Source organism: Eleutherodactylus coqui, chromosome 9, assembly GCF_035609145.1.
Source record: "Eleutherodactylus coqui strain aEleCoq1 chromosome 9, aEleCoq1.hap1, whole genome shotgun sequence".
Taxonomy (NCBI): Eukaryota; Metazoa; Chordata; class Amphibia; order Anura; family Eleutherodactylidae; genus Eleutherodactylus; species Eleutherodactylus coqui.
The window spans coordinates 133,842,666-133,865,596 of NC_089845.1; the positions used below are offsets into that span (position 1 = coordinate 133,842,666).

The window sequence follows — 22,931 nt, forward strand, 5'->3', positions numbered from 1 at the left end:
AGAGGCCCAGCATTATGTACTGGGTCACTACAAAAGCAGCATATAGTGTCTTATACTAAGGGCTTAAACAGACGACCATGTTTGTGGAACATTTTGCGGGTGTGAAAATCACGCCCACAAAATGTGACAAAGTGAAGCCATTGATTTCAATGGTTTCGTTCTCATGAGCGTCTTTCTCGCACAATATCCCTTACCTTATTTTTCTCACATATAGTTTTTATATGTATGGGAAAAGATAGGTCCTGTCCTATCTTTCAGCTTATTTTTTGCACGCAGTAGCGCGTAATGTGATCTGCAAAAAAAAAAGACTTTGGACTTGTTCATGAGCAAATTCGCTCATTAGCATTGAGCATATTTGAGCATATGCTCATTTGTCAAAGCTCTAATAAGGTATACTAATGCACAATGTGCATCAGATAGTCAGCGAACCGGTTCGGCCATATTTCCTTGTCCAGTCTCAGAGGGTTGGCTTAAATTATTAGCATCATGATCTGGTGCTGGAGCCAGAAACTGGCTCAAAAGTGAAGGTTTGACGATAACTTTATCAACACCTCTCCAATGCTTTATCAATCTGAACCAGAATTGCAATCAACCCAGTCTGCTAGCCCACGGAGACAACCTTTGGTTTGTGGCCTCCTTCTACTCTGAGTGACTCAGTACATGTTGGTTTCCGCCTCAGTTACTTTGTCACAGGATGGTGCTCTCCTTCCTTCTGACCACCTCTTCTGCAGTGGACTCTTAGAGTAGGCATTGTCTTCACATAATGAAAGGACAGTGTGTGTTGACACTCAAGGAGTCCGATGAAGGCACCAAGTGGCAGCTTTTAGATGGACAGAGAGGAAGCAAAAAGTTAGAGGAGTATACAAAATATCAAACTCCTGCACTCAGCACTCCCTTTCTAGGAGTCCATAACTTTAGTTTGTGGGGCTTATAGGAGCTGACAAATTTTCTTTAACAATCTTTTTATCCAGACAGGGTAGCTGGTGAAGGCTTCTGCTGCTGCCAGCTGTCTTATAGACAATCAAAGAAGAGGAGTTGGGGAATATGCCTGATTTCCTGGGACACTTAGAGAAGATTTGCTTATGTATTTCTCAATTTTAATTGTAATATGAAACAAAAGAGAATCAAAGGAAATGAGAGAATTTAAGGAGGAAGAGCTGGGATGGCATACTTTATTTTTTTTATACATTTTCTGTGGTTAGTGTCACTTTCAGGCCTCTTTCACACGAGCAACATGATATCTGCGCGAGAAAATCACAATTTTGTCTCGCTACAAAGTCATACATGGTGCCACGTGCGAGGATTTTTGGGGGTGTGAGTGAGGGACTTGAAATATAATCCTTATCCAAAAAATAAGCCCTAGCTGCATTAAAAAAAAATGTTTCCCCTGAAGCTCCGGCAGACTTGCTTGAAATCGTCTGTCATTGCTTCCTTGATCTCGATTAGAGGTTCAAATTCCTCGCCTCTAGGAAGCACTGGCTGTGATTGGTTCTTGAACACTGCGGCTCAGCCAATCAGAACTAGCACTCGATGAACCAATCACAGCCAGCGCTTCTTGGGGGCTGGGAATTTGAACCCCTGACCAGGAAGCTCTGAAAGAAAACTACCAGCAAGTGCCGGGGAGCTGCAGAGAACACAGTAACATAGTATGTTAGGCTGACTGAAGACAATGTCCATCTAGTTCAGCCTGTTTCAACCTTCTTGTTGATCCAGAGAAAGGCAAAAAACCCAAGAGGCAGAAGCCAATTACCCCTTTCGGGGGAAAAAATTTATTCCTGACTCCATAATGGCAGTCAGAATAATCCCTAAATCAACCTCTGATAGTTACTACCTGTCTGTAAGACCCGGATCAACAACCCGCTGGTCACCTAAATGTTTATAGCCTGTAATATCCTTTCGCTCTAGAAAGACATCTACTCCCCTCTTAAACTCCTCTATGGATTTTTCCATCACCACATCCTCAGGCAGAGAGTTCCACAGTCTCACTGCTCTTACAGTAAAGAACCCCCTTCTGTGTTGATGATGAAACGCGCTTTCTTCTAGATGTAGCGTATGCCCTCTTGTTACCGACACAGTCCCGGGTATAAACAGATCATGGGAGAGATCCTTGTATTGTCCCCTCATGTATTTATACATATTTATTTGATCACCCCTTAACCATCTTTTTTCCAGAGTAAATAATCCCAATTTTGATAGCCTCTCTGGGTATTCCAGTCCCGTCATTCCATGTATTAGTATAGTCGCTCTTCTTTGAACCCCCTCAAGCACTGCAACATCTTTCCTGAGCACCAGTGACCAGAACTGTGCGCAGTATTCCATGTGGGGCCTGACAAGTGCCTTATATAGTGGGAGGATAATGTTCTCATCCCTCGCCCCTATACCTTTTTTAATGCACTCCAAGACTTTATTAGCTTTTGCAGCAGCTGGTTACTCCAGTTTAGTCTACAATCCACTAGGACCCCAGGTCTTTTTTCATCCCACTTTTTCCTAGTGGTACCCCATTTAGTGTATATTGGTGACATCCGTTTCTCCTGCCCATGTGCATAACCTTACATTTATAAATATTGAACTTCATTTGCCATTTTTCTGCCCAAGCCCCCAGCTTGTCCAGGTCCGTTTGTAGCCGTACATTGCCCTCCTTTGCATTGATTATATTGTATAATTTTGCGTCATTTTGCAAATATTGATATTTCACTGTGCAGCCCCTCTATCAGGTTGTTGATAAATATATTGAATAGAATGCGGCCTAATACTAAACTCTTTGGCACCCCACTAGCGATGGTGGCCCAATCAGAGTATGAACCATTTATTACCACTCTCTGCTTTCTATCTGTGAGCCAGTTCTTTACCCAAATACACACATATTCACCCAATCCAAGCTGTCTCATTTTATATATCAGCCTATTATGCTGCACAGTGTCAAATGCTTTAGAGAAGTCCAGATATACAAGATCAATAGACTCTCTCAGGTCCAGCCTAGAGTTTACTTCATCGTAGAAGCTGATCAGATTGGTCTGACATAATCGACCCCTCATGAATCCATGCTGGTGAGGAGTTATTCCATTGTTCTTCTTGAGGTATTCTAGGATGGCGTCTTTTAGAAACCCCTTGAATATTTTTTCAGTTACTGAAGTGAGACTTACCGGCCTGTAGTTGCCAGGCTCTCTTTTGAACCCCTTTTTGTATATTGGAACTACATTGGCAACGTGCCAATCCAATGGTACAGCCCCGGTCTTGATAGTATCCATAAATATTAGAAATAGCGGCCTAGCTATCCCATCACTTAGTTCCCTTTGAACCCTTGGGTGTATTCCATCTAGGCCAGGCGATTTATCGATTTTAAATCCCCTTTAACTGGTTCTGCACTTCCTCCTGTGTTGGCTATGTAATATTTTGTGAGGGGTTCATTTTATTTCCCTGCATCTCCTGTTACATTTCCTTTTCGCTCATGAATACACTTGAAAATAAATGTGCACAATGACCGCTGGATCCTCACCAGCCCCTCCCAGTAATCTGTCAATCCGATCCAAGATGTGTCGAACGCGAGTGCCAGAAAGACAACACACTGTTCGACAATCCCGCTCTTTATGGCAGTTTGCCCTATCTGTCCCCCTTATAATTGAGTCCCCCACCACTAGGACCTGTGTAGCCTGCACTACGCTCCCCGTCCCCTTCTCACTGGAGCAGTCATCCCCCTGGCGTTCAGAGGGCATGTCATGCTACAGCGGTGCTCACTCTGTAATGGCATCCCCCTCATCTACCAACTCTGCAACTTGTTAGGTTGTGCCAGTTCAGGACCAGCCTCCCTGGTTCTCTTCCCTCTACCCCTCCTTCTATCTGTCACCCAGCTGGCTGCCTGTCCCCCTGCTCTTCCGTACTACCATCCGCCCCCACCTCTACCCCAGTGAGTGCCTGCTCAGTGAGCAGCAAACTTCTTTCCATGTTGTCAATGGATCTCAATGTTGCCAGTCGCTCATTTAGATCCAGTATTTGTGTTCCAATTGTGCGACCAGCACGCATCTTGCGCTTTAGTATGCACCCTCGATCGGCTGATCAAGGACCGCATACATTGCACAAGTAGCACACTGGATGACATTGTTAGGCATGGAGCTCATCCTAATGGGGATCTACAATTGTGGAAGTAGTGAGGATTGACTAGAACACACTCCAAACTCGCCTCCGCCTGTGCACATCCGCTCACGCTCTTCCACCCGTGTGCAACTGCTCATGCTCCTCCGCCCATGCGCAACCGCTCATGCTCCTCTGCCCATGCACAACCACTTACGCACCTCCACCCGTGCGCAACCGCTCACACTTTTTTTTTTAATGCTCACACACTTATTACTTGCTCTCGCTTAATCACCCAATCCGGCTTCACTTACACCTTACACACAGACACTTACACCGTTTTTCTTCACTTACACACTTGCATTCTAATACCCCTAACTTAGTCACGGACACACATACACTAAGACACACACAGACACACACACTTAGATACACAGAATATACTTATCAGCTCCTCTGCAGCTCCGATAACATCACCTGCCGGCTCAGCTTCAGGTTCTCTCTCCTAGCGGCCGCGCTCTCTTGCCTCCTGCTGCTTCGGGTCTGGGACCCACTCCTCTGCTTCTGCCCAATGATCGTTCAGCGGGCAATCCTCCAGCGGCTCCCTCGGTCTCCTGGCGGCGGCTCCTGTGTCGCTCCGGTGTCACCTTCTGCCCTGCTCTCTGCTCTCGGCTGGCGTCAGCACGGAATAAACAGTGGCTGTTAGGTGATGTTTTTTTTACTGCAGCTAGGGCTTATTTTAGGGGACACAGAAGGATTTCCTACTGTAAAAGTCGCATCGCACCGCACAAAAAACAGCTTTTCCCTATAGGAAATGTCCTTCCCTTTGGAGAAGCGTTTTTCACAATAGCTGCATATAAGAACAGAGACAGGAACAAAGATTGCACATTTCAGTTTATAACATTGGTAAATAGTTTACTAATGAAATCCATGCACTCACTTGATTTCCTAAGCACCAGAACAAATTTGTGGCCCACTTTTAAGATGTTCCCATCATCATTTATGAGACTACGGAAATCTGCTCTGATTTCCTTTGTCTCGCTTGATCTCCCGACTTGATAACTTGCATTCCCCATTTAAACTCCTAACGGTGTGCCATCGATTCTTTAAACATAAGTCCAAGTCCAGTCAACCATAAATTGTATTTAATTGTTTATTCGGCTAGTAAACTTTTAACAATGCCTTCAGAACATGCAACAATTTGAAGGAAACACCCAGAAGACTCTTTACTGTACATTATTATCACATACTTCACATATTTTTCTGGTTGTTAACAAGTGCAGTTTGCTACATTGATGAAAGACATTTTATATAACTTAGTATAAAACTGTGTCAGACATTTTGCCATCGGCTTTTGCTACTGAGCAGATATACGAGTGATATGTGCTTGCAAAGATGCTACATTAGACATTGGTTGTAGTTTCAGAAAATGTCTGATCTGCCGTTGTTACATTCTAAGGAACCCCTAGAATCTGTGAACCCCTAGAATCTGTAGTCCTTCAGCAGTATACGACTGGTTAGAGGCCCCAGATTTGAGGATAGTGCTGGGTGTGGAGAACCACTGAGCAACACAGTCCTTATCTGACTCCAGCAGTGGTTCCCCATATGTCCTAAAGATTCCGACTCCGCTTAAGACAAAATGGGAGCATTCACAGGGATTGCTATATGATAACCAAACTCTTTTTATTCTACCAAACCACCACTCAATTGTTACAGTCTTTCATCCGTGATATCAGCAGTTGCTTGGGGTCTTACTGCCTTTCACTTTCCCCTTAGGGTAACAGACTCTACCTTGTCCAGCTCAGTGTTGAGTTGATGCAAGTTGGCAGACCACAGGAGACTTTCCAGCTGTTTGTCTCACAGCTGTCAGTCACTGAATCTCAACAGAGGATACTTATTACTCTGCCACTAATCTTTTCATGCTGCGTCTGAGGTGTGCGTTGCGCCCCAACTCTATATATCACCTCTCCTAATCTCACAAGAGCTAGTCTCCTCCTTATGCCGTGTGGCCAGCACATACAACTGCTTTTTTTTAAAAGCAACAGGCATCTTGCAACATATCAGAAGTTTTGAGGGACTGAATCTTTCAGCTGAGTTCCACTGAAGGGACTAAATCTTTCAGCTACGTTCTGTGCCCCTTTGCTTTGATAAGCTTTACACGATTCCCCTCATAGATGCTACTGTAGTCCCCCAGCACATGCTTGCTTGGCTCCTTCCATAATGTCATACATGTTATATCTTATGTTGGTGCGCTGTGCAAATCTGTCTAGTCATTCTGTTATATGTATTGCACAGCTGCAGCATGTGATGGGTTAAGTGTTTACCAGAGCCTGTAGATTGCCTGTGATGGTATCAATTTATGTCCTGTCACGTGGTATAAGTGAGAGTATAAATAGGAGTGTTTGAGAGCAGGAAGAAGTCCATGTCTTCTGGATTCCTGATAAAGAGTGCCAGCAACATAGGGGTAGCTTCAACCCTCATGTAGTGATTGCCTTACCGAGCATGAAAGAGGAGTGAGCCTCAAGTGGAGAGAGAACATGAGAGAAAAGTAAGTGGAGTTTTCCCCAAGGCCCAGTGCAGAAGTACTCTTATCAATTGTTCACACACGAGTGTCCTGAAGTCTGGGACCACAGGGTGGAGGTATTCTTCTTCAATTGTTCAGGCACAAGCATCCTGAAGTCTGGGACTGCTGGGTGGAGGTACGCGTCTTTAATTGTTCAAACCTGGGCGTCCTGAAGCTTAAGATTGCGTGTGGAGGTGCTCCTAATCAAGACTTTCTAAATGCCTGCACTTGGAAGATTGTCTACTTTGCCTTGTACTGCTGGAGTTTGTTTAAGTAAATTTGTTCCAGGCCCTGACCGTTCCCAGGTACCTGAGATACATTATATCTGTCTGCAGCTCATTTATTCTCTGCCGAAGGTCATTCCGGTGTGCATCGGAACAGTGGCGTCACCCATTACAACTACTATCCCTGTTCTAATAATAATAATAATAATCTTTATTTGTATAGCGCCAACATATTCCGCAGCGCTTACATAGACAGGGGGGAATACAGAAAGACAAAATACAAACATTACAGAACCACGGTTACATATAGTAATCAGTTGATGGAAACAATAGGGGTGAGGGTCCTGCTCCAACGAGCTTACATACTACAAGTAATGGGGTGATACAGAAGGTAAAGGGGCTGGAGATGTGCACGGTATGGCGAGGTGGAGAGTGAGCGATGCTATACACATAGACAATGGTCAGACATTTAGCCGTGTGACGGCAGAAACGGTGTGACTGCAGGAGCGGTTTATGATGGCTAGCAGGGATTGCAGTCAGTAGGTCAGGGAGCATGTTATCAGGCGGAGTACAGAGAGGTTTGTTTAGGGAATGCGGTATGCCTCCCTGAAGAGGTGCGTTTTTAGAGCACGCCTGAAGTTCTGCGAGTCCTGGATTGCTCGGGTAGCCTTTGGTAGTGCATTCCAGAGGACCGGTGCTGCTCTGGAGAAGTCTTGGAGGCGGGAATGAGAAGTTCGAATTAAAGGGGCGCTCAGTCTGGTTTCATTAGCAGAGCGGAGAGCCCGGGCTGGTTGATGGATTGAGATGAGGGAGGCGATATAGGGGGGCGCTGCACTGTGGAGGGCTTTGTGGATGAAGGTAGCGAGTTTGAATTGAATTCTGTATTTAACGGGCAGCCAGTGCAGTGACCGGCACAGGACAGAGGCGTCCGAGTAGCGGCTGGACAGGAAGATGAGCCTGGCTGCCGCATTCAGGATGGACTGGAGAGGGTAGAGTCTGTTCTATCATGTATTGGGCATCCCTCTCCTAGGGGTGTCCGGAAGAGGCCCAGCGCTGCCCTGGCTATGACTATGTGCATCCCTCTGGGAGGGACCATGGTAAGTTCTGCCGTGACAAGCCAGCATCTTACCCACCCCGCTCCTCAACATATGCCCTGTGTCTGGGGTCACCCTACGGGATACTGCACTATGAGAGTGATGTACAGATTCATAGAAAGTATATGAGACTGTACAACTTTCTGCTCACACTCAAAAGTTTTTTTTCATGGGGGTATACCGCTTCAAAGAAATGTTGTAAAGGATGCTGACTTTTCTGGCAGGAAAGAGGCCTTAGGGTTTCATAACTGCAGATAAATCAGCACACACATTCTGATCCCTGTCTACCACCACAATCACCTGAAATGGGCACACGATCATCAGAACTGGAGAATGATCATGGAGAATGGAAGAAGGTGGCCTAGTCCGATGAATCACATTTTCTTTTACATCATCTGGCATTTTTATTTATATAGTGGAGGCAGAAGATGCACGCTGGCTTATTGGATAGCACTCTTCCCTTCCAGAGCTGGGCTTCTAGGTTCAAATGTGATCATCTTCATGGAGTTTAATAAAGATGATCATTATGTAACACAGGGAGAACATACAAACTCCTTGCAGATGTTATCAGATTTGAAGCTAGAACCCCAGCACTGCAAGGCAATAGTGCTAACAACTGAACCACAGTAGAAGAGCCAACCAAACCTTTTAAAAGTTAGCTCATCTCTAGTCCTGATTATTGCGACTGTTTACACAGGGCTAACCTGCCAGAGTTTCATTTGATTGCCCATTCAATAAAATTACAGCAACATTTGGAGCCAAGAGCAGAATCCATCTTTTAACCAGGTGGCCAGCAGCTGAGCCTCTTATAGGGCATTTTTGGAAGGGGGTTTGGTATATCGCCCTATGGAATACCTGTGTGGCCATAAATCTGAGTCCAGTAAGAGACAGCAGGTAGACAGCACCATAACATCCCTCCCGCAGGTCTATCCCATTCCAAAATGAAAAGCCATCACCTTCCCTAGATTCTTTAATGGCCGAAGAAGCACAGTGCTCTGCTCAAAGATACAGCCCCTTTGTTGCATTGATTGTTGGCGGTCTCGGCATGTCAAACATTTTCTGAAACTACGCTTTAAAGCAACTGTTCAAGTAATAAAAACATAGAATCACATTATATATTGAATTGGCTTCCATGGAGATATTAAAAATATGTATTATGGATCTATAGCATATAGCCAATCACAGGAGACCACATAATCACTATGGAGTCAGTGGGGAAAAAGAACCCAAGCCTAATGGCTTTAACTTTATGCCCAGCTGACTGCAAGCAAAACCAGCAAGTCCCTTCTCCGGAGCCATGTCTCTGTCACTCTTCCTGTCCTATTGCTTCCACCCTATGCCCAGCTGACTGCAAGCAAAACCAGCAAGTCCCTTCTCCGGAGCCATGACTCTATCACTCTTCCTGTCCTATTGCTTCCACCCACTGCCACCCACTTGAAAAGCTGGAAGCATTGTATTTGACATATACTTAACAGCACCAGACAGACCCCATTAACTATGATGGCATCTGTCCAGCTTCAAGCATATGGCCTGCAATTCTCCTTGACAAAATAGCTCCGCATGCTATGTTTTTTGATCTGGGATCATATGCCAGATCTGTGCCAGAGGCTCCAAACAGAGCCTCCAATACAGATATGAAGATGGCCTTAAAAGGATTGTCTGGTTGTAAACTATTGATGGCCTATCCTTAGGATAAGTCATCAACAGTAAATTTGTGGGGGTCCACCTGATCACTGTCTGCCAGGCCGGTGTGCTTGTGCACTGATCTGATTATAGCAGATAGCTCTGTTTGTACTGTTATCGCTAGGTTTCCCTTAATCGACTACTACATGTAACAATGGTTTTTGTATCTTTGTTTTTTGTATCTCTTCTCCCCTGTTTTGTAAACGCTGCAGAATATGTTGGGGCTATATAAATAAAGATTATTATTATTATTATTGTAGGCAAAGTTCCCATTCATTGCAATACTTGTAATACCATTCCTGGCCACTACAGTAAGAATGGAGCTGTCTGCTTCCTACAGAATTCAGTTCAGCACATGGATGAACCAGCCCAGCAGATGCCTGATCAGCAGGGGGCATGGGCAACAGACCCCTCCAAGTCTACTATTGATGACTTATTCTAAGGATAGGCTGTCAATAGTTTACAACCAGACAACCCCTTTAATCATACAAAAAGTAACATGTATTTGCTGAAAATGAAATGCCATCTTAAGAAGGTAATATAATATAGTAAACATAGTGAAAATGTTGTTTGCAGTCGGTTGACTCTTTTTGACAATTGAGATAACATTTAAAGGTTAAAGTAAATGTTGACAGAAGAAGCTGTGAGAATGAATATGATTCAGGACAGTCGACTTATTGATAATGTGACACCTAAGGTTTCTATAATCATGACACAGCAGAGAAATGTGGCTTCAGAGACAATTTCTATAAAGTAAATGGATTTATCAATAACCATAGCAGTTGTGGTTTATTTCAATAATTGTTTTACTGAGATAATAGATATACAGAAGTAGAGGCAGTTTGTTAGGAACTGTATGATGGGACAATGTAGGGCAAGAGAACAGAATGGAGAGAATAATCTAGTTGGACCCGTAGTCTCACACCATACAATTCCATATTCCGTTACACACTGTATGGGCACTTTATTAGAGACAGTGCTTCATATAGGGCTTCCATTAGGAATATCTTTAGGGCTATTCAGAGACAGTGGTGTCTGATGTTAAGATCACAGGAGCAGGGATAGATTAGGGAAAGCTACAGTAAAGGCCCTTCAAAAAATCATTCAAAGAGCAAAAATGAATGATAGTCATTCAATGTAAACACAGCCAATGATCGAACGATTAACCCTTTCCAATCCACTGTCTGACGTCTGAAGACATTATGATTTAAGGCTGTACAGCTCCGATCTTGGAAGACGTCCGTCGGGGTTCTCTTACTGTATATTGCCAGCCTCTCTGCTGTCGGAGCCTATCCAACTTGTCACCTCATGCAGTACTGGCTTTAGTCAGCAGATAGCGCCGTTGTATAATGGCAGAAAAGGAGTAAGCCCCCTAGGAAAACCAGGATACAAATTGAATTGGAAAGGGTTAATCGTTCGCTTTTCGTTGATGTTATATGGGCATAAAAATCATTGTTGGCTGGTTCACTAATCATCCGTTTTACATACCGATCATTAAGTCTTTCTCATTCATTGATAAAGTGAATGTCAACAACTGAATGATTTCTCGTATGAATGACCCAACCATGTATCTGTCTGTAAAAACAGGCTGCCCCAGCGAATCAGCGACTCTTTTGCTCATCCAAACGAGAAATCGGCAGGTCTAAACGAACCCTTGGGGTTAGTTATTATCAATTTGCTACTATCTATCATCATCATCCATTTGTGCCATCTTCTGATTACCTTCACCATTGTGTTCCTGTCATCCATTGGTCAATTCCTATTTTTCATTTTATTACCTACAAGTGTTGATACGTACTTCATATTATTGCTCATTTGACTATTTGGTTGTCACCTAACACACTACTGTAAGTGCTGGGGGTATCTAAGTACTGGGAAACACCAATAGTACCCGAGAAAGGTGAATGCTGTGAGTAAAGTCCCTTTCTGCTGTTTTGTAACCCAATTGGCATTGTTACAGGCTGCTGTTATCAGATAGATGTGTGGACGCACTTTGCCACACACAAAGTTTAGGATTAGATCTGGAGACAGTACTTCAGGAACTCTGGTATTCACCCTTGACTCCTCCAGTTGGGATTTGGTCTTTGCTGTTGGGTTCCTAAATATCCCATGCAGAAATAGTCTCAGTAGTGTGGCCGCTGACACTACACAAAGCCGCAGCACGGTATCTGAAAGCGTGAATGCATATGTAACCAAAAGACAAGCCAAGTTTGGGGCTCGCAGAATATGTGCAATACTGTAGCATGGTCCAGGTCAGGCAATAAACACTACTATGCTCAATGACGTAGTCAAGGTCAGGAGTACAGGCATCAGGACAGTCAGAATCAGGCCAGGAGACAGGAAACCAGAAAACACACCAAATCCTTGTAGAGGCTTACAAAACAGGATAGGTCTAATTGTTTAGATATGCTCTGTAGAGAAAGGATGCCTAATAGAGCTAGAGTTATCATGTGATTGGTTAGCAGAGCATGCAATGGTCTTTTAAGTCAGGGGCAAGAGCATGGGAGAATCCTACAGGCAGAAGCCAGGAGCCATGCAGCAGAAAGGATGTAAGGGGTTACCCACAAGGGGTACACAGCCTCTATGATGTCATAAGCCCTAAACATAGGGAACAGGGGAGAAGGACCTTGGAGCCCACCCTTCCACAGGTTCCACAGTCACTAGAGCTCAGCAGGAAGTGGTGCAAGGGCTAGAATGTGGCAACCGGAGATAGGTGCTTGTGTGGAGGTAGTCTGAGGGTGGAGGCCTGAGAAGAGAAAGAGCTGCCAGGACTTAAATACGTTGTTGGACCCTTTCCTGAGTGAGAGGGGAGCACAGCATCTAGGAGGAAAGACACCAGTAGTCCCCTTGAACCCACCAAAATCCCAAGGAGACAACAGTGCCACAATCTGCAGAGAGGGAGGTCAATTGCTGAAGATGCTTTTACAAGGTCAAAGTCATTCGGCTTGTGTAATCGGTTATGGAAATACCAGAAAAGAGAAGCTTGTAGTCTTCAGCGACAAACTGTAAGTGAAATCAGCTCCAACCCAGATGATAAGTCTGCACTCTGACTCACAAGCCTGTTGTGTAGGGAAACATTGCAGCGATTCCAAGTTAAAGAGACAGTGCTCCCTAGTTACGAACAGAGATTTAACGCAATATACCACCATATCTCTTGGGAGTACAGACACGGTGCTTAGTTCTAATGCATTCATAGTAGTGCAATAACATCCTTGTTCAAAAGTACTGTGTACAGATTTCCTGTCTGTGTTTCGATGTTATCCGTCTAACTCTTCCAAATGTCATTCATATTATTTTGATTTATTGCTTATAGTAAGTAATGGACAGAGAACTGAGTTAGTGTGCACAGCATTAAAGGGAACCTGTTATGTCCCCATGGCACCAAAAACTAAGTTATGGTGTAGTTAGGGGGCATGAGTGGGAGCCGGAGGAGGTGACAGGGAGTCAAGTGAGATATTTTTTATACTCACCCGCTCTTATGATCCAACGGTGTCCCCCTCTGAAGTCAGCGTGCAGCAGAAAATCTAACTTTTTTAGAGTCCCGTACGTGTGATCTCTCATAGACTTATATTAGAAAGTGTGCACATGGGACTTGAAAAAGAGTGTGATTTTCACTCCGCACACCAACTTCAGTGGGGGACACCGCTGGATCGCAGGAGTGGGAGACCATAAAAAATATCTCTCCTGTCTCCCTGTCACCTCCCCTAACAGCACCATAACTTAAGGTTATGGTGCTGTGGGGACGTGACAGGTTCCCTTTAAGTAACCATAGATTAAAACTCAAATTGTTTGTCTATTGCCAGTTACTCTTACATATCGTAGTAACATAGTATGCTAGACCGAAAAAAGACAATGTGCATCCATTTCAGCCTGGCCCCCTCCCCCCCCCCCCCTTTTTTGATCCAGAGGAAGGAAAAAAAATGGGGCAGAAGCCAGTTACCCCATCCTGGAGGAAAAATTCCTTCCCGACTCCAAATCTAGAAATCTAGCAGTCTGAAAATCCCCCTATCAACAACCCATTCTGACTATTTAATGTCTATATCCTGTAATGTCATTCATAGCGCTCTAAAAAGACATCTAGTCCCCTCTTAAACTCTTCTATCAATTTTGCCATCTCCACGTCCTCAGGCGGAGAGTTCTTTAGGCTCACTGCTCTTACAGTAAAGAACCCTCTTCTATGTTGGTGATGAAACCTTCATTCCTCTAGACGTAGCGGATGCCCTCTTGTTACTGTCGCAGTCCTGGGTATAAGTAGATCATGGCAGAGATTTTTGTATTGTTCCGTAATATATTTATACATTATAGCTATTAGGTTGCCTCTTAACCGTTTCTTTTCTAGGGTAAATAATCCCAATTTTGATAGCCTCTCTGGGTATTCTAATCCTCCCATTCCGTTTATTAATTTAGTTGCCCTTCTTTGAACCCCCTCCAGCACTGCAATATCTTTCCAGAGCACCGGTGTCCAGAACTGTGCGCAGTATTCCATGTGAGGCCTGACAAGTGCCTTATATAGTGGAAGGATAATGTTCTCATCCCTCGCCCCTATACTCTTTTAATGCACCCCAAGACTTTATTTGCTTTTGCTGCAGCTCACTGGCATTGATTGTTCCAGTTAAGTCTACAGTCCACTAGTACCCCCAGGTCTTTTTCCATCTCACGTTTCCCTAGCAGTACCCCATTTACTGTGTATTGGTGACATCCGTTTCTCCTGCCCATGTGCATGACCTTACATTTATCAATACTAAACTTAATTTGCCTTTTTTCTGCCCAAGCCCCCAGCTTATCTAGGTCCATTTGCAGCCGGACATTGTCCTCCGTTGTTGCTAATTAATGCTCATAGCGGTATAATCATCATTTCTGTATTCCTAAATAAAACATTGTATACTTCTGTTAGCTCCATGGCTTCATCGTATCCTAAAACCTGCATCACAGACCACCTCCTCATGACAATCAAGCGGCAGGCAACCGGACAATGAAGATGGCGACTGCCCACAGCCCAAGTAGCAGTAAGCTGCAGTGGTAGCGGTGGCTCGCTGTGACAGCTATTTGCCATTAGGACAAGCCTACCTGAGCCCACCCCACACAATTAAAGGTTGGATCTCACATGTCCTCCCCAGTAGAGCCTTCACGCACTGGCCTTTACAAGCATAAAGTACAATTCCCCAACAGCCTGGTGCCAACAAGAATGCATGCCTACTATAATAATAGTGTACAATACATAGTATCTGAGTAACGTTAAGCCTGTAAAACACAATCGCTTTGCTCTACATCTTTTTCCATTTGTTATGAACACTTAGGACATTGATTTTAAATGGTTACCAGCTGGCTTTACGCAAAACCTGAAAGACAAAAGGTCCCTTCTTATACATAATACACACATGTATCTCTCCCTATCTTTGATTACATTTTCGGGAAGATTTCCGATGTCAGTATGCGCCCTGTTCTGGGGAAGCTGGAATAGGACTCTGTTTAAGAACAACAGCTCTGGGCAATCTCTTTGGAAAGTATCAGCCTGTCTGCTTGAATAAACAAAGGAGGCTATTGTTTGCTACGTATGTTTTAAATACTACTGTAAAATTCTGCTTTGCAGCACTAACACATCCTGATTAAACTGAAAACTCTGCGGAATACAATTTGCAGACAGCTTACCGCAAGAGCCGTGATGCAAGAGATTTGCCTGTTGACATGTACAGTATAGAGATAAATTATTCATGCAGACACAAACCAAGGCTTATCATAGTTGTTCAAGCCTGACATTCTATCTTTATTATTCAAATACATGCTGAAAATAGAAAGTCACTTTTTTTGAAGACTAATACTCATGTTAAAGTTATGCAGAAAGCCAATAATTCGTTTCATAGGAACATTCACCTGGTTGGGATTCTGCAGGGATTATTTCAATTAAATCTCTGCATTATATTGGATCATAAATAATATATATATATATATATATATATATATATATATATATATATATATATATATATATTTAATATATATAAAAGAAACTTAATGACTAAACTTGTTTATTAGTCTTTCAGCTGATTTACCAAAATTCATCATTTTTTAATATCTTTACTAGGATATAAAATAGACTAATAGACAAGGTTTAGTCATTTAGTTTCTTTTTTTGTTTTTTTACATTTTTTAACTTGTAATCCAATATGATGCAGGCATTTAATGACGGCTGATCAGGGTGACAGTCATGAAACGATAGGGCAGAAATACATTTATGTTGAACTATGGGCCACTTTATTAGACACCCAACTAGTAGACCTCCTTTGAGATGTGATGAAGAGGTACATTCACATCCGAAATCTTGCACCTACAAATACCACGTGGCTGTGGTTGGCTATACAGATGTCATGGTTCAGCATTAGAGATGAGCGAGTATACTCGCTAAGGCATATTACTCGAGCGAGTAGTGTCTTAGCCGAGTATCTCCCCGCTCGTCTCTAAAGATTCGGGGGCCAGCGCCGGTGACAGGTGGGTTGCGACGGCGTGCAGGGGGGAGCGGTGGGGGAGAGAGGGAGAGAGAGATCTCCCCTCCGCTCCTCCCTGCTCTCCCCCGTCGGCCCCCGAATCTTTAAAGACGAGCGGGGAGATACTTGGCTAAGGCACTACTCGCCCGAGTAATGTGCCTTAGCGAGTATACTCGCTCATCTCTATTCAGCATCCATTCAGACGTCATACGTTCTCTTTTGGAATCAATGCCACATTGAGATGCTGCTCTTCACGAGGCTAGAGAGACTCCTACAGGATATTAATTCTTGTCTCCTTTTGGCATGCCAGTGTAATTATAACTTTTTATTGTGTGCAACAAACATCTACGGTATTGAAGAACGATGGGACCAACCTTACCTGAAATCCTCCACTCTACAGACTCGACAGTAGAAGCTCATTTCAGATCTATGGCACAGATTCAAACCTTCTTCTGCTATAGTAAGCAAACTACAAATGTTCTGAATGGAGTTCTACTTTAAAAAGCACATAACCAGTGCCACATGGGCCGTCACAAGATTTCATTTTTTTTCTGTGATTCAGTATCATAAAGTCATCCGAAACTCTTGTCCCTTTGGTAAATGTTGTTCTACTTTGTCCATATAATACGGTTAATATTAAACTTTTCGAAATAAAAAATGACCTAGACTTCCAACAATCATTTTTGCTTTTCAAAAGGATCTGTAAATTTATGACAATATTGCGGTATAGCTGCTTTATTTGCACCGTGCAGAAGACTGAAAAATATATGGAAAGGAAATGTATTAAATTTCTGTCACCTGAATGACCCACATCACAATGGGATATATGAAAGCCTGATGCCTCTGCCTCTCAACAATTGAATTAACATGCACTATCATGCTTGTTCCATATGTATTTACTTTGATGCCTCTCTGGCTCAATTCAGATCATTTCCATCTTCCCCGATATATTATTAGACTGACATTTCGTCTTGAAGGTCTGTTTACATACAGAGTGAAGAGTAAATCATACATCACATCACCAAATTATTCTGCCAATAAACAAGATGCGCTGCTTCTCAAAATTCTTATTCCATTTGTCACTGCTTTTATGTTTTGTTTTTTTTTACTCGATGTTCTGGTGCGAGCCGCTATAGGGATTTTATTATGGCATCATATACATAACAATTTGTTTATAAAATGTGATCCTACCCATTTCCATATGACCTGTGGGGATCCATCACGGATAAATGAAGTACTGTATAATAAGGTGCTCATTTAAATGTATGGACAACATGGTTCCAACAAGTCCACCAGAGAGAAAGAGAGAGTTAAGGCCCATTTAGAAACCATGATTATCGCTCAAAAGATGACTTTTGAGCGATAATCGTTATGCACATTACACGGCAAGATGATTGCTCAAACATTGAGTGATCACCTTGTGCTCTGAGCGGGGGATGCAGAAGACAAGTGGGGCTGCTTGTCTTCTGCATACAGCTGTTCTCTGTTCAGAGCGCCCAGCTGTTATACAGCTGAGCACTCTGAGTGGGGGATGCAGAAGACAAGCAGGGGCGCTTGTCTTCTGCATACAGCTGTTCTCTGCTCGGAGCGCCTGCTGTTATACAGCTGAGCGCTCCCAGTGGGGTATGAAGAACACAGCTGGACCACTCTGTTCTTCATACCCCACCTGTGTTCAGGGAGTGGGATACAGCTGAAACAATAGTATCAGCTGTATCCCGCTGCGAATTCCTGATAACTGATCACTGATCTTTCAGCATGCTGAAGAACAATGATTAGTGACTGCTTAACAAAAACTGCACAATGTCAGTGCAGTTACACACAATGATTATCACTCAAAAGCCGGCTTTTGAACAAATTTTGAGCAATAATCGTTGTGTCTAAATGGGCCTTTTCTCTCTGCAGCAGCTCTCTGCTCTAGATCATACATTATCCCACCAAAAGTAATTGGACACCTGAGCAAGAAACAAAAGCAGTATTTATTTACACATGTTAATACTTAGTGGGGCCACCTTTGGCGCTAATGACATCAGATACTCTCCATGACATGGCATACTACTTTCTGCTAACATCTGATACACTTCAACTGGTGTTTCCTTCCATTTGTCCTGTAAATGTCTGTCAAGTTCTCTTAGGAAAGATGCATTGGCTCTTCTACAGTGGGGCAAGGAGCATTGTCATTGGACATTTGAGCAATGGAAGAAGGTTTACAAATCACACTACTCCATCTTTAAATCAGAACACCTGGGGAACACCTTTTGCCTGAGTGTGTTGTGCCAACAGTTAAGTGTAGTGGGGGGGATGTTTTATGTGACATGATCTCAATCAGTAGGCTGTAGTGGCAAGAACCATGAACACAGAGCTGTGCCCTAACATTCTAGACAATGATGTGCTACCAACAATCGTCAGAAATTCTTCCAACAAGACAACAGGTTTTAGTTGTTTGTTAGAGTGGGGGTCTCACAAAACAAAGAGGACCCTTGATGTTGGTTTGTGAGTTTACGTATTCTGGCCAAAATACAACCAGTACCTCGTATGTACTAACTTATTAGATATTTCCATCTGTCTGGGTGGTGTGGTAGACTGGTAAGTATTTTGGCATCTGTTGACTTGACTTGACACAAGACCTGAAAAGGTGTCTTATAGGAGTCTTCTAGTATTTGGCACCAATATGTTAGCAGAAGATACTTTAAGTCCTGTAAGTTGTGGGGTGCTGCCTCCATGGAGCAAACACATTTTCCAACACATCCCACAGATGCTTGATCGGATTGAAATCCGAAATATGGAGACCAAATTATTATCTTAAACTTTTTGTCATATTCCTGAATACTTTTTGCAGTGTAGTAAGGGGTGTTATCCTACTGGAAGAGACCACTGCCATTAGGGAATACTCATGCCATGAATGGCAGCACTTGGTTTATACAGTATTTAGGTGGGTGGTGTGTGTCATATCCATATGATGCCAGAACCCAAGTGCTCAGCAGAACATTGCCCAAAGCATTGCACTGCCTCTACTGACTTGTCTTCTTCCCATAGTGTGGAACCGCGTGTCTATGTATGAGGTCACAGCAAGGCTGTCCACAGCCAAGGAAAAACTAGACTGCACAGCCAATTACTTTTTTTTTCATGTTAGCTGGTAGCATTAGGTGACAGACAAATCTTGAGCAATCAAATTGGCAGGAGCCTCAGTCTACAGCCAGTGTAAAATCAAGGCACAGCAAAATTCCAGTCTCTTAAGCAATTAACAATTAGATGTGTACCTAAGGAATGCTAAACTCCCCCCCCATCCCTAATACCATCCCACCACTAAAATCATCTAGCAGTGGTCGAGCACAGGACCAGTATCTTCCTCTACACAAAGATATGTCTACAGCAGTGCCAAGTGCCATATAAACACTTGAGAGTATTGGACAATAGTTATGTGTGCTGTTCATTCATTGTTGACTGGATTGAGGGGGCATGGAGAAGCTTTGAAGTGTACACACAATGTGGTATCCATAAAAAAGGGTGGATAACTACTATATTGGATGGACATGTTATTCTTGTGTAAGGGACTTGTGATCCTATGATCTCTCAGATAATACACTGCAAAATTTCTTGACTTGCAGTGTCTTATCTCCTATCCATTACACAAACAGCCATGTCAGGTCCAGAGGCCATTGTTAGGCCTCTGGTTGCCAAGGCAACCCATCAGCACTACACACTACATTGCAGAGAGCAGATGATGTGACAAAGGGAGTGCCTCCTACTGGTAAATACTTGCATCCTGCCTGCAGTCAGTATTGAATGCAGTATGCAAGAGGTAATGCCTAGGTAGAAAGTTATCTCCAATCCCAGATCTTGCAGTGGGACCCCAGCTGGGTGGCCATTACAGCTGGCTCTCACTGCAGATGGTACGGACTGAACTCCTGAGATTATGCCATCAATATGCTGTAAATGTATAGCATTTTGCCTTAAAGCACTCTTGCCCATGACGTAAATATACATCATGGGACAGAAAGGGGTTCAAGTGAATTGGGCTGTACTGTAATAACATATACAGTATGTGAACAGATGTGGCGTTGTTTTTGGATGAAAGCAGCCCTTTTTTTAACATGTTGTCACATATGATTTAACTTGTGTATATAACCAGAATCGATTACATCTGGAACTAAGTACAGGGTCAGACCAGGGGACAGATAAATTGGATTTTATGGTATCACATAGAACGGACTTCAGCCTGGAACTGTGGTAATTATGAGTTGGTATTGCCTACCTAAACCGGACTGGCCACTCCAGCAAAGCACCTGCCCCAAAAAGGGCAACCTCACTATAGAAGAGAAGCTGAATCCAGGACTAAGATAATTAAGTGGCACCGTTCACGAAACAGCAAACCACAAAGAATAAAAGTCCTTGGTTTGGATTACCGTGAAAACTGAATATTGAACTTCTACATCCTAAACTGCTGAACTCAGAAACCACTGAACTTGGATTAACAAATGTTGGCCAGAACACAAAAACAGCATAACCAACATCCTTCACACAAAGGAGCTGGTTTAAATACCCTCAGTATGACACTGATAGGCTGACTGGGCTGAAAGACCGCCCGGCTAGCCAACCCACGCTCCCTTGGTGTCCATTGCCAAATGACACTGAGCATGCCCAACTCTGTACCTCACATAGTGCAGGAATCACCATTATGACATCATCCAAGACTGGTGGCCAGAACCTAGAAGTTATGGTGCGGTCGATGCCGTGACACATGTAACATATGTAATTTTGTATTACCTTTATAGCAATCCTTTTCTGTATTAACAGAATATACATAAGTAATATAAACAGCAAAATAAGTCATCCACTATTAATAATAATACTAAAAATGACTCAATATTTGCAAAATCGGGATTATGGTCATGCTTCTGACTGTGAGTCTTTTATCCTTAACTGTATCAAGTTTCAATAGACAATTTCCAAATGTCAATCATGTTCTTTAACTTTTATTTTTTCTTTAAGCTATAATTATCACTTTTCGTAATCCTTCTGTTTCATTTAAAGGATTCTAGGTTTAAGAATTCACACATTCTTTCTTTTTATAAGTTTCTTGTTTCGCATTATTCTTCAACATCTTGATTGTTCCCTATTTGTGAAAATTAAAAAAAAAAATAGCATTTTTAGCTAAGGCATAAAATAGCAGAATATCATAAAATAATGTAATAAATGATATAATAGAGACTTTATATATTCAGATTTTAAGAGCAGAGGAAGCCAAGTGCTATTACATTGTTTTATAGCTTTCTAAGTCACCATTGATCATTCATTATTAGCTTCGAGCGGAATTATCCAAATTTTGAGAAACAGCAGCAAATATTATTAGTACATTTTTTAAGCAGGTTAAAGGCGTGATCCTGTCTGGGGTATAATTCAGGTATTTAATTGCTGATAAGATGAAAGAATAACAGCTTTCATTTAGTCAGGGTGGAGCAGGCTTCAACAGTTGGCGGTCTTCTGTGATTTACTTGTCTACAGAAAAATGTGCATATAATTTAGATCAGCTTAGAAGCTACACTGTTGAATATTTTTGGAAGCGATTACGGCTTATGCTTTTATATACGTATATTTTTTTCAATCCCGGTTATTTTATGACAATTCTATATTCTTGATTTTCTAAATTTAGAAAATAAGAACTTAAAAGGAAAATGAAAAGTTTGTAAAAATTTTGCAAAAATAATGAGCTTAGATGGATGATAACAATGAAGGGTGTGGAAGGACTTTCCTAGGCGTCTCTGAAATTCACGTGGGCAGATTGCCTTTAATCATCCTATAAAACAACTATACATAATAGATAATGATTTCTGGGCAATAAAGCAAAGTCAATCTTCAATCTCTGGGTTTTTTTTTTTCCTGACGTTGGATTATCATACATTTTCTCAAGAAAATCCCAGATGAAGGTAAAGGAAGTGCATCATAAAATGCCATCCCAAAATGATTTACAGATGTTTACAAAAAAAGTAGTTGTGTATCATGTGTGTAACAGAATAAAACACATATCCCAAATTATTTTTTTTTCCTTTCTTTCAATCTGTTTTTAATTAAGTCTTCAAAACAGAATTATCATTCAAATTAAAATGTATCATTCCAGTGCTCGAATGAAATGGGAGGGCAAATCTATTAACATGGAGTCTGTAAACTATCAAAGCTACAAAGAAACATAAAAGTTTAATAGACACTTGGTTTATACATGTTCTAATCTGGAAGGAAAGGAAAAAAAACAGAAACCAACTCCACGTGGTCGAAAATAAAATTCTGATGTCAACAAAGTCTTTGAGGTTTGATCCAGTAAGAGACTTGAATGGTCTTTGTGAAACCCCACAAGTTTTTTCAAGTGGTATCTCTATAAATGGAATGAGTCTTGTATTAATCTGGATGAAATATGGGAAAGTATTCCAAAAAAGGGACGCATTTAGTGAAGTGGGTGGCGGGTGGGTTATAGAAAGCTGTGATAACAAGGAGGAAGAAACTGCAGCAGTAAAGTCAAAATGATGTCTATGGGAACTTTTGAGTGATGATGGACTTATCACTCCATATAAATGGAGTTTGAATAGACATTAAAAAAAATTGTCATATCATCTATGTAAGAGGAATAGTTAGCAGAGAGTGCATCTGCTCCAAGTTGATGACTGGGTTTGTTAAAGGGGTTCTAACACGAAAAAAAAAATGTTTACCTACCTTGCCTGGCCAGGACCGATCGTCAGGCATGTTCCCTCCGTCGGGCATTTTCTTCGGTGGCTTCTAGAAGCAGAGCAGGAGTGGTCAAAATGACCGCTTCCTGCTCTGCTCCGTC

At 42.5% G+C, this 22,931-nt stretch overlaps 1 long non-coding RNA gene across 1 annotated transcript in view; it reads right to left on the minus strand.

Annotated features, from left to right (window-relative positions):
- Positions 1 to 21,119: 21,119 nt before the first annotated feature.
- The window catches only part of LOC136578453 (uncharacterized), a 108,273-nt gene continuing 106,461 nt past the window's right edge, over positions 21,120 to 22,931 (minus strand). The window contains exon 3 of the long non-coding RNA XR_010786632.1: positions 21,120 to 21,227. This is a non-coding gene — a long non-coding RNA (uncharacterized lncRNA). The remainder of the gene's footprint in view (positions 21,228 to 22,931) is intronic.